General features: G+C 40.5%; 1 non-coding gene across 1 annotated transcript; it reads left to right on the top strand.

The window, feature by feature from the left end:
• Window positions 1–10,845: 10,845 nt before the first annotated feature.
• Window positions 10,846–11,007, top strand: LOC150012169 (U1 spliceosomal RNA). Its single transcript, XR_016511067.1, has one exon. It is a non-coding gene; the product is annotated as a U1 spliceosomal RNA (small nuclear RNA).
• The last annotated feature ends 2,126 nt before the right edge of the window (window positions 11,008–13,133 follow it).

The following is a 13,133-nucleotide window of genomic DNA, read 5'->3' as shown; positions in this document are numbered from 1 at the left end:
TTTGCCACTTACACCTGAATATTGTAGACAGGTTTGCATATGTTTAGAAACCTGTACATTAAAAAAAAACACACACACACAGAACAAAACACCTCGAAGCTTCCTTGGCTTCATGCTGATTCATTCACAACTGGTTGTTAGACATGATAGCAGGTAAAACACTCAAAATTCCATAGCAGCCACATCTGTCCAGAAGAGAGACCACTTGGGCCATGTGCTTGGAAGTCTGCGTGAGCAGGACTGAGTGGGAGTCAGAAACATTGGGCCCAGTTGAAACAGCCTTAATTGGAGAGTCTGATTGGCATTAGTAGCAGTCTGATTGCTCTTACTGGTTTTCTTTTGCCTTCCCAACTTGGGTAGTGCATGAATAAAATGTCATTTTCAACATTTACTAGTACTACAACTTTTGCAGAGCCCAGTTTCAGTCCCAGTCAAGGCTACAAAAAGTTATATTCCATGACTCTTTAAGAGTCATGGCTATTTTTAGCTCAATACTAGAATATTTTTAACATGGAACTCAGTAATGACAAAATTCAGTTGGGGAGCAAAAAAATTTGCATGAACTTAAAAAGGAATATGTGCTTCCTGGTTTCATCAAGAAAGAAGATTCACAGTATCAGAGTCCGGTTTGATTGGTCTTCAGGGAGACCGGTGAGTGCTGGTGGGTCTGGATTTTTTTCCTCCAATGTAAAAATACAACTTATTGCATAGAAGATAGTGAACAGAATGTAAGAATATGTAAGTAGTATCACAAGTAGCATAGAACAATGAATACTTCTGTGCAAGACTAATACATTTTGGAAGCCACCCCCCAAGAAGTGAATGTGACTCTTCAAGGGCCAACCTCTTATGAATTAAAAAAAAAAAAAAAGCCTAAATAAAGACAAAAACTGCACAGCTGTCCTGAAAGAATATACTGCATTTGTCCTTGGTAATTTGTAAGATTCAAGATGGTCAACTCAGTCAAAATCAAAGGTGGGTTTACAATGTTATTTGGCCGATCAAACAAATTAAATCTTGCAAACATTCTTTACCTAGTGATCTAAGCCTTATGGAAGAGAAGAATGGCCAACAGCCTAGGGGCAGTGGACCAATTAGGAAGAGCAGTAGAGGACTGGGAGCTGTTTGCAATAATGGAGATAATTAGGGCATCTGCTGCCAAGACCAAAATGAACACTCAACTTGGCACATCATACAGTCAAAAAACAAGACTGCCTGTGACTAGGGTTGACACTTCATGCTGGTTTGAAAGGGAGCTACAAAGAAATAGTTTTGGGGAATAAAAGGAGTGTGAACCAACGTGAATAATGAAAAAAGCACATGATCTAAAAGATCTGGATATTAGATTTAGCTCCACTAACTAGCTGTGTAATAATGACATGTCATTTCATTGGTCCTTGTCTGTTCCTACATCTACAAAATATGGAAATATGTGCACTTACCTCATGGGTGTTGAGACATCATATAAAAATTTAAAAAATTAAGTAATATTTTGGATCGTTTTCCAAAATTTTGAGGGCAAAGAGGTGCTACAAAATGTTTGCTTTTTCTGGACATAATCTCATTTCCATCATTTCGAGCATAGGACCCTGTCAATGCTCAAGCATGAGTTAGTTACTGTCTCAATTAAGAAACACAACAGAGAGCACTGCAATCAAAATTCAGTGGGTCATTCTTGGTGTTACTGTCCAAAATAACAGGTAAAAGTACCCATTAGCAGATGGTCTTAACTTCAAGTCAAATGGGATCAATATGAAGATTTTACGGTAATGAGGCCCAACCCGGTGGAAGCTCTGGTCCTAGTGCGGGAAAGAAAAATCACAGAAAGTAGAGCAGAGGATAATTGGCAGTATTTATTTGACTGATAAATGAAGTACTAATAAAAGCAATGTGATCTAGTGGGCGGGGAGAGAGTTAAGAGTCAAAAAAGCCAAGATTAAAATTAAGGGCTTCCAGTATGTTGCAAATGAGCCTTCTGTTAGGGCTGACAAAAATAAAAATAGCAGTGGCTTCAACAAGACAGAATTTTCTCTCAAGTAAAAATCCAAGTAGATGGACCAGTGTTGATAGGTATGGAACTCCATGGTGACATGAGACCTAGGAAACATCTGTCTTGTTGCTCTGTCCTGTATGACCTCAACAGTGCTGCTAGGGCCCCGCCAAAGTAGTAGGGAATGAAATTAAGCCCATGATATGCATATCAGGCATCCTAGGGCACTGGTTGAATTGGCCTGGAGGAAGGTGGGAGAGCGCTTTTAAAAGTTCATGCAAAGGTTTTACCTGGACCCCAGGTTTTATGGGGACAGTGGGCTTTATAAATTGCACAACAGCTCTCTGGGTGGTCCTGATGATACAAGATGGCTTTGTCAGTCCCAACCCTTTTGTTTACATTCCATTTAGCAGGAAGGAAAAACAAAGAGAACAAACCTCCTCCCTTAAAAGTACTTCTAACAAATTAAACATTACCACTGCTGCTTTTGTGCCATTGTTCAGAATAGAGACACTTGCCTACTGCAAAGGAGGCTGGGAAATGTCTTTATTCTGGGCGGCAATGTGGACAGCAAAAATTCAAGAATGAAGGGCAATGCATATTTAGGAACTGCAAAACATCTCTGCCAGACCACCGTCAAATAGAATACACAATATAGGATGAGCTTAGTGGCTTGAACCTAGCTTGTTCTAATCTCCCCCAAAAAACTGTAATGGTGAACCATGAAAATCTTATCAACAGGCCTTCAGGTAGTGAAAGAACCTCCCATCACTCTGGTACCATTTCCCTTTGAAAAGAGATTGCATCCTGCTTCAGGTGATGCCATCTCCTTAATCAGCCCTGCACATCTTAATGCAGTGGCTCACAATGAACCAGGCATGTAACCAACCCAATGCACTCTACATCCTATTGTCCATAAACTATTAAAATAATTTTTAAAAATTGCAGAAGAGATACTGTTGTCTATCTCCACTGAATTTTGGCTGAAATAGATACCTTCAGTGATATGTGAAAAATATTTAAACTTTATTCCTCATTACAAAAGTATGCAGATGAAAAACAGTATTTTAGTGATCATAGCAGGTAAAATCAGGTACTCAATCTTTTTCTAATTCTAAAACAACGTATCAAGAATTCTTATCCTATTGGAAAATAGTTATTTTAATCAGAAATAATAACATTTGGTCTACTTTAGATCGAAGACTCCATAACCCAGAGGGCCAGTTCTGCTTGTTAAGTCAAAAGACTTGGGTAAAAAGTACAAGGTAGTTTTCTTTTTTGTGGATCACTTCCTTATTGTTGCTTCCAATAAACCTCTCAGTGGTCAAGCAAGATCTTTTTTTACTGTGGAATGAGATTTAAAATTTGAGACACACATGAGCTGCAAGTTCCTTCAATGAAAATGAAAGCTTCTAATTATCTCTATACCCCATTTTACTCTCGATTTTTAGTTAATTGGAAAGTGAACGTTGTTGATGGATGCAGTATACTGTGGGAATTTTATTAACACCGTTTTGTAGATGAGCACTCTGAGGAAGGGATGTGAACAAACTGCCCAAGGTCACACAACTGTTAAGGGTTAAAGCTGGGATTTGAACCTAGGACATCTGGCCTCCAAATCTGAATGTTCAACCATTATTTTATATTCCTCCTCAAAATAACCACTCAACGCATGTTTACTAAACAATTGAATTAATCAACATGTGTGCTACACAAACTCTTTGTAGACAAATGTAAACAGAGAATGGAGATGTCTACAGAGTTCTATAAATATTTTTCCTAGTCAATGCTTTAGCCAACATTTTCACTCATTTTTCTTTAACATGGAATACATTTTCTCTTGCCTGCACTCAGGATTGCTCCCTTTCTTTTGCTTTGGTCTCCTGTTCACCCTTGCCCTAGGGGTGGTAGCTCAATTTCTCCTTTCCCCAGACTTGTTCAAGCACACATTGGTGGGCTCCATCTCCAGTTTTAATTTAGTAGGTCTGGAGTGAAGCCTGAGCGTCACTAGTGTAGTTGCTCATAGAAATGCCTCTGAGACCCAGCTTCACTATTTGCGAGGTACATGCTCAAAGCTTTGATCAAAATTTTGTGCTACAGCCTTCTCATCTGCAAAATGGGAATGACAGGCCCCGCTCCATAGGCTTGCCTCCTAATTAAATGAGGTATTGTCCATAGAAGCACCTGATACTACCTGGACTAATAAAATCTCCAATAAAAGGTTAACTATTACAGTGAGCTGGGTTTTCCATACATGGAACTACTGTACTTAAAATATATTGAATGATAAGTTAATAGCTATTAGCAATTTAAAAACTATTCCTTGTTCTTAATACTTTCTTTTCAATAGAGGGAAGCTCCATTACTGTCACTATCTTGGCCTCTCAGCCCACTCAGTGATTTCCCCCAGGGCAGTAGGAATGATAGGTCTTATCTTTTAAAAAGAATCTTCAACCTAAGGACATTATTTTCCCCGTTGCTTTTAGAGAGAGGAAGGGAGAGAGAGAGAGAAACACAGATGTGAGAGAGAAGCATTGGTCACCTCTCCTATGGCCCGGACTGGGGCTTTAGGCATGTGTCCTGACTGGGAATTGAACCCACAACCTTTTGGTTACAAGACAACACTCCAACCAACAGAACCACACTACCCAGAGTGGAATGATAGATCTCACTGGCACGTTTGGGAGAGGCATCTGGCCTGCTTGGGATTCTCTTTTTTAAAAATTTGGAACTAGGAATCATCAATTCTGCTATTCCACAGAGTAACTACAGAGAGCCTGGCCTCTGTGAGGGAAGGCTGTGGCCATGTGAGAAACATTCACAATAAAACACTGGGACACAGGACTTCAGCTGCAAAGCGAGGTGTTTTGTTTATTCACAGGTCTGCAGATCTGGGCACAGCCAGCCGAAGACGTGCACCAAAGTAGACAAAGTAAACTGGTTTTATACTAACGCGATTAGCTCCCCTTCTCCTCTCCTCCCCCGTTTCTCCATTACTGGTTAATTCGGGTTTACAATCTAACACTATTAACTACTTAACTAAGGGTGTGATTAAGGGTAATCTAGTTATAGGTCTATCTCCAACTTATTTGCAAAGTTATCTAGCTACATCTTCCCATTTCTCTGTTTGGTGACAACAGTCTTCCTCCTTTTGATCCCAGAGATGTGTGTGAGGAGCTGTGGAATGTCATTTCCTCACCCCTTTCCCATGATTCATCTAATGATCTCCTACTGGCTTGAGAGTCGCTGGCTTCTTTGTCCCTTACAGCCATCCAATGCTGCCTGTGTCTTTTTTTTTTTTAAGTATATTTTATTGATTATATTGTTACAATAGTTCCAATTTTTTCCCCTTTGCTCCCCTCTTCCCAGCACCCTCCTTTCCCAGTAATCTTACCCCTCCCAGTCCATGCCCATGGGTCGTGCATGTAAGTTCTCTGCCTTCACCCTTTCCTATATTATTCTTTTAAAAAAATTAATTAATTTTTTATTACAATAAAAAATAACAACTCCCCCCCCTTTCCTTAAGACCCTTTATAATCTTATAAAGGACAATGGATGAAGGTCTCGTGCTCCGCTGCCTGTGTCTTGGAAGAGAAGATGGCTAACTCTGGAAAGCTTACTTGCTGAGATATTTAGGCCACAGTCTGCAATATTAAGTTTATTATCAGAAAATGTGACCGGTTGATCATATCTGCCTTACTTTTTTTCTCAGTTCTTTAGCGCTCAGGCCCAGAGAAAGGGTGTCGGTTATTGGAACCCTTAAAGTCTAATATGAGGTTTGAGCCTTCAGCGATGCACTATTTTGATCTTGGCAGATTACTGAGGTTAATGGAGGCTGTGTCCACAGATGAATGTATGTTTTTATACATACTCCACTGGTATTAAGCAAGTCTGCGACATTTGAAAGCTGAGAAAAGACCAGGTCTTTTGGGAAAGATGGCATCACAGAACCTCCTGGAGATAAGAATCTGTCCCCAGTGGTCCCAGGAAGGTATCTTCAAGGAATTGTGATTGCTGCATGGGAGGTGAGGGTGGGAGACTTTGTGAAGGTAGGAATAAAACTGCCTAAATACTTAGCTGCTATCCTCCCCTGAGGGGACAGCCATTTCGATTGCTCACAGCCCTGCTGGTTCAGCCTAAAGGATTGAGTTAAAGAAGGAAACATCGTGAAGAGTATGAGGAGGAGGCACGTTCCTCCCACCTCCTGGTGTGTTCTTTATGGGGAACTCTCTTATAGTAACACTGGAAGCATTCCATCCTCTCACTGACCTTTCCTGTGGGGAGGATGAACAACACGTCTTCATAGAATTGGTAAGAAACCAGTCTTCTTCCCTCTATCAGTGCCCTCAAGAGGTTACATTTGGTTCTGTTCCTCCCTGCTGTTATTTCATGGCAACACACACCTGGTCAAGAAGAGACCACTGCGATTATCGTGAGTGACAATAATCTCAAGAAAAAGCCCTTTACACCAGCTCGAGTTAAAAAAGGGGATTGATAGTTGAGAGCATACAATAAGCAGCATCATGGACATCTCTAAGAAAAAGACGATAAGCACAACCAGACCATCCAGGAAATGGAAATTTCAAGAAAGTCCATCTTTCTTTTTTAAAAATTGTCATTCTATTACATTTGTCCCATTTTCCCTCCATTGCTCTCCCCTGTCCCGCCCACCCCTACAAAGTCGATCTTTCATTGGACAGCTTGGCACCTCTTCTTTCTGTTTGTTATATCTTTTGTTTTTCTCTGCAGAGTGGCTGTTTCTACTTCCCAAAATTTAAATGTACATGTAATTTTGGCTTCTCAAGGTGTTGAGTGCTAGACAAAATATTATGTGATCTTTCAATTAAAGCTCCCATCCCATTATCATCTGACTTAGACTGTCTTGGGGTCCTAATTCCAAATCCTTTGGATAGATGATCTGATTGATTTGGCTTGAGCCAAGAATTTACTAGGGGTTGTGGCTGGGAAGCAATTGCAAATATGAGGCATGCCAGGGCTGGAGAAATAACTCTAGTTTGTCTCCCTTAGTAAGGAAAATAAAAATTAGTAGCATATACAGAGCAGGCCAGTCAAGAGCACCCAGACTCCTTCTAAAAGATCCTTGCCATGGTTACCTGCAGAGGTAGGTGACCCTGGCTGGTTGCTTAAGCACAGATGGTCAGAGTTTTGATCATGTGACCCTGATTGCCTTCTTTCACTACCATCAGTAATTGAATCAGAAGAGATCAGGTGACCAAGAGACAGTCTATCCATTGTCTGGGCAGTGACCTCAGTTGGCCTAGCCCCCAAAGCTCTGCCCCACATGGACAATGATCAATCAATATATTTTCCTCCTAGAGTTGGAGTAGAAGCTACAGAAAAGGGCGAGGCAATAGTAGTAGTAAGTGAGGGTCCTAAAGTGAAACCTTGGGGAGCTGGGGACAGTGGGCAGAAGTCATGAGTAATACCGAGTTATAAATAAAAGAGCTATGAGTTAGAGAAAAGTTACAGAATGGAGATTTGGTAGCAATAGCAGTGGTTGAAGCAAAAGAAAAAAAAAAAAAAGAACTGGGTCACTCTAGTGGTAAGAGATCCATAAATTGATGGGATCTCAAGAATGCTCCATTCCTAGAGCTAGGTCGAAGCCTCCCAGTTCTCCAACACCGTGCTGAGGTCCTGAGTGAGGTCACTTCCACTGTTCTCTCAAGACTTGTTTTTCTTATTGCCATGTGTGTTTTTCCAATTATTCTTCACTCTCCTTCATTCCTTATGATCAAAGAAACCTAACTAAACACAGCTACTGAATATGTCATCTCTGTGTTCTAATATGTATAGCCTAGGATTGAAAATAGGGGGAAGGAAGAAGAAAAACAGAAAGTGGGGTGAAAGACAGATGTATAAGGACTTGAAACAGCTAAACAGAAAAATTGACAAACGGAGTGCCAACTTGGCTATCTATCCAAGTTGGACTGATATATTCTGTGACTTTGTGCTGTGACTCTTTGTCTTCCTTGGCTTTACCTGCTCCTCTCACTACCTGGGGAGAGATAGAAAGAACAGACTTCAAACTTGCTATTGAGACAGACTAGTAAGCCAGGACAAGTGGAATAGAGAAACTGAGACAGATAAATGGCCAAGCAATTTACAGCCATCTAGTAAATTGAAAATCCTGTCTTCCCTAACCAAGGACACTTAATTGTAAATTGTTTATGGCCCTGGCCAGGGACCCAATTGGTTACAGTGTCATCCTGATACATCAAGGTTGTGGGTTTGATCCCAGGTCAGGGCACACACAAGAATCAACGAATCAATGCATAAATTAAGTGCAACAACAAATCAATATTTCTCACCCTCTCTTCCTCTCCCTTTTTATCTAAGATCAATAAATTAAAAAAAAAATTTAAAGAGTAAATAGATTACGCTTCTCCCAAACTAGGGGGAGAATAGCTTAAATCACCCTACTCAGGGAGATAGATAAGCAGAAATCCAGTTAGTGCCATTCGTGCCAACCACACCCAAGGACAGATGAGGTCAGGGGAATAAATCTCATTTTGGTGCATCAGCATAAAGCTAATGACTTTTATTGAGACCCTCCCCTAAGACCTCCCCTAAATGTTCAGGCTTTACAACCCTCAAGATGAAAGACTCTGCACGTGCCTTCCTTCTTGGGAGGAGCATGCCAGCACTTTTCCTTTCCCGCCCGAACTTGTCCTCCCCCTGCCCCCGCCCCCGTCTTCCCCCCAGGTGCATTACCTTTGTCTTTCCCTCCCTTAAGCTCCAAGGGCTCTTCTTTTGCTTCTGTAACTTGTTTCCTGAGCCTATGCAGCCCACCTGGCTCACTTCTACCACCTCTGTAACTTTCTAAATAAACTTTCTCTTATAATTTGAGTTCTTGGTTCTGAATTCTTTCTTTGTCGAACTCAAGAACCAAGGTCCAGTTTCGCAGCCAACACCACAGGTAACACAATAACCTTGGAGAGTTGTTATTGTTTCATCAGTAACTTCAGGGAAGAATCAGAGACAATCAAGAGCTGAAGTGTCTAAGAAGGGGATCTGAGGCCTAAGTTTTTATCCTTCATCATCACTGAACAGACTTTCTGACTGAATGTCCATCACTCATGAAAAACAGCTATATGCTCTAGGTCTCAGAATGTTCATTTGAGATCTTACTGCCTTCCCCAACAATTTACCAAGTCTCTAAAATGTCTTCTGCCATTCTTATACTAATTCCTATGCGTGGGTCCCCCTACCACCTCCTCAGATGCCAGTTGCAAGTTCCAGGTCATTACCTGTGTATCTGACAAATTGGCTATACATAGAGTATTCCAAGACCCCCTCCTTGGGTTCAATTAATTGCGTAGAGTGGCTCACAGAACTCAGAGAAGCACTCTACTTACTAGATTACTGGTTTATAATAAAAGGATATAACTCAGAAACAACCAAATGGAATAGATGCGTAGGGCAAGGGTTGGATGGGGAAAGGGCAGGGAGCTTCCATGCCCTCTCCAGATGCACCACTGCCCCCATCTCCACATGTTCACCAACCAGGAAGCTCTTGGAATTCTGTCCTTTAGTTTTTTTATGGAGGCTTCATTACATAGGCACAGATAATTAAATTATTGGCTGTTGGTGATTAAACTCAATATCCAGCTCCTCTCCCTTTCTTGGACGTTAGGGGTAGGATGGGATTGGTAGGGGAGGAGGTGAGACTGAAAGTTTCACCCCTCTAATCACAGGATTGGTTTCTCTGGCAAACGTTAGGTGTTTAGGGACTTCCCAAAACCCATCTCATTAACATAACAAGAGACACCTTTCTGGCTCTCATCACTTGGGAAATTCAAAAGGTTTTATTTATTTATTTATTTGTTTGTTTGTTTGTTTGATTGTTTGTTTATTCATTCATTCATTTATTATTTTTATCCTCACCCTAGGATATTTTTCATTGCTTTTAGAGGGAGAGAGGAAGAGGGGAGAGTGAGAGAGAAACAGAGAGAGAGAAACTGAGAGAGAAACAGTGATGTGATAGAGTGATAGAGAAACAGTGACTGACTGCCTTCTTGTCCTCACTTCAACCAGGGATCAAACCTGCAACCTGAGTACGTGCCCTGACCAGGGATCAAACCTGTGATCTTTTCGTCCATGGGATTGTGCTCTAACTAACTGAGCTGCAATGGCCAGGGTGGGAAATTGTAGAAGCTCTGTGCCACGAATGGGGACTAAAATAAAATATATTCCTTATTATCAATCACAATATCACACCTTCTAAGAAGACTAAAATAATTCATTTAAAACATTGAGAATTGAGAAGTTAGTCATTAGTTGATCTAGCTTCTCACTCACTATAATGACTTTCTTTGGTATCCAAGACATCTAATGAATGAATATTGCTCAAAATTAATCTCAGCTCTCTCCCTGAATCATTCACCAACTGGTACCAGTTCGCTGAGAGAATCATTCAGCTTACGCCATGACTGCCTTTCAAGTTCTATGAAATAAAACCCAAGTTCTAATCCTTAGCTCCTCATCTTTGACCTCAGGGGCCACTTATCACTTTGACTCTCAATTTCATCGTCTGTAAAATGTCCAGTCCTGCTTTGCTCCTATTGAGAAAGGGGAAAAAGACAATAACCACTTATAAAATATTCAGTTTTTCAGGTGCTGTGATCAGATCTTTACACACACTGAGTTGTTAATACTCCCAATCCTATAAGACTGGTGATATTCTTACTGAAGAGAAAGTTGAGGCTGAGTAAGTAGTAGGTAGTAAGGTGGTATTAAACCTAGGATTTCATGCAGGCTTGTCTGACAGCAAACCCTTGGGCTTAACCACTTTACAATGTGGCTTGCTATGAGCTGGTCCTTAAGAAAGCACTTAGATACCTGCCTGGCAGGGGAGATACCATGATCATGAAAGTGGTTTTCCCAGAGTGAGGTTTATCCATTGCACTCAGGATGTGATGACCCCTGAGATTTCCCCAAATGCGGGAACCTCCACTGCATAATTTGTGGTAGTGGGGGACTCTGTTCACACTCTCCTGGTCTTCTCAGGTTCTAAAATCAGAAATGCTGTGGCAGGGCAGCTCATCTGGTTAGACTGTCATTCCGATATGCCCGTGTTGCAGGTTCCGTCTCCGGTCACAGCACATATATGAAGCAACCACTGACTGCATGAATAAGTGGAACAACAAATCTCTCTCTCTAAAATCAACAAAATTTAGGAAAACACTTAGTAAATTTCAATTATTCAAATATTTCAAATGTTTCCCTTTAGAATTTGTCTTCAAATGAAAAGTTTCAGTTTTTTCAATATTTTTTAGTGAGTTATTATTTCCCTATCCTATATCATTAGCTTCACTGTCTTCATGGAGTAACATGTTTTTGATGTTCCATTTAAAATGTAGTAACCAGAATGGGAAGTTATGTCCTAATGTGACTAGAGCTGGAAAACTCATAGTCCACGATGCTTCCCAGCTCATCACATCTATTTTCCACCAGTTTCTGAATGCAGACAGGCTAAAGCTTTGTTACCTTACCTAACTAGGTACAGGGGTCAGACATGCTAGAACTTGTGTTTGAGATGAGTGAGTCAGTACAGAATCTGACTTCAACATCTTCAGAAATGTTCACAAAAAGGGTATGGAAATGGGAGTGAGCCCCTGACCACTTCACTTACAAGGAAACGCTACTATAACCTGACAGTACTTTAGGGCCTCTGTTGCCTAAGTGAGAAAGTTGTTGCTGTTTAGTGGCTTGGAGGGAGACAGTCTCTTTTACTTACATAGTTGAACTGTAAAATAAAATTTCCAAATTCTGAGGAGCATGAACGGAGCTAGAATGATCACAGTGAGCCCCGTCTAAGCTAATATGGCCCCGTGCTACATTAATAATAAGATTAACAAAAAAGCAAGACATTGTAATTTTTTCAGATGTTAGAACTTTTCTGGTTCTAAATGAATCTTTTATTAATGTGTTTTTCTATTCTTGGCCAAAACAAAATGAAAAGATGTTTTCTATTTCATATGAGAATGGTTTTCTCCAGTAACACTTGTGAGAAAAATATTTGTAGTAATAGCCACTTAATATATTTTTGTATTAAAATGTCATTCAAAACACTTCATTGTAGGTAGGTGACTAAAAATGATTACTTTTATTGATGTAACTGGTTGAATGTGAAAGCAAAGGTAGCTTTTCTTTTTGAATAAGATCTTAGAGAGACCTTTGTTGACCTCTGTATCTAAAGTAACATGCCAGTCATGGTCATGCTCTTCATTTCTTTTTCTCGTGTTTCTTTCTGATGTTTTCTTGTTTATATTAATATTTGCTTATTGTCTCTTATCCACTGGAATGCACATTCCAGTCCTTGTCTTGTTATTCTGTGTGCATAGTACATTGTACATAGTAGGCACACAATATGCATTGACTGAATGAATTCACTTTTGAAAGCATAAAAAATTGTTAAGCACTTCCTCTAGGCTAGCCCACCAGTTTATGTTCTTTTGTCTTTTGTTTCTGCTGTTCTTTAGTCTGTCAAATGTTTGTTATATGTCTTTTCTCCTTCTCACTATAGATTCATTTGTAGATAAAATTCCAGTCATTTTGATTTACTCTATTATAGTGTAGAGCATTTAGTAGGCACTTAATAGAATAGTGTTTTGTGTGAGGTATATTATGACTAGATTTTGCTATTAAAGCAATAGAGTTTGGGGATTTTTAAAGAAATAAATTTGAGTGGACTTGGTTTTTTTCCTTTAAAAAAATTACATCGGACTTCTGGCCAAGATGGAGGCCTAGGCTGACATGCTCTGTCTTCCTCCACAACTAAGAAGGACTACAACTACTGCAAAACCAGAAATAACGAGAAGTTCCAGAAAATAAAGCTACATGGAAGTCCAATATATGAAGTTATAAAGAAGTGGTGCTTATCTGGATGGGTAGGAGGGGCAGATAGGTCATGCTGTGCTGGCAGCGGCAGCAGCGGTGATAGCAGCAGGACAGCGGTAAGCACAGACACCCATATTTAAGGGGAGGTGAAAAGCACCTGGGGTGTACCCCTGGCTGCTGACCAGACCTGTCAGCTTGCAATTCCAACACCAGGGAAGGCAGATCCCCATTGCCTTGGACTGTGAGGTCCAGAGGGGGTGAGAACAGAGGAGGAGGTTCCTAG

Source organism: Furipterus horrens, unplaced genomic scaffold, assembly GCF_987537825.1.
Source record: "Furipterus horrens unplaced genomic scaffold, mFurHor1.1.pri manual_scaffold_4, whole genome shotgun sequence".
Lineage (NCBI taxonomy): Eukaryota > Metazoa > Chordata > Mammalia > Chiroptera > Furipteridae > Furipterus > Furipterus horrens.
The sequence above is the reverse complement of the archived record's forward strand: the minus strand, read 5'-3'. Positions and strand labels throughout refer to the sequence as shown.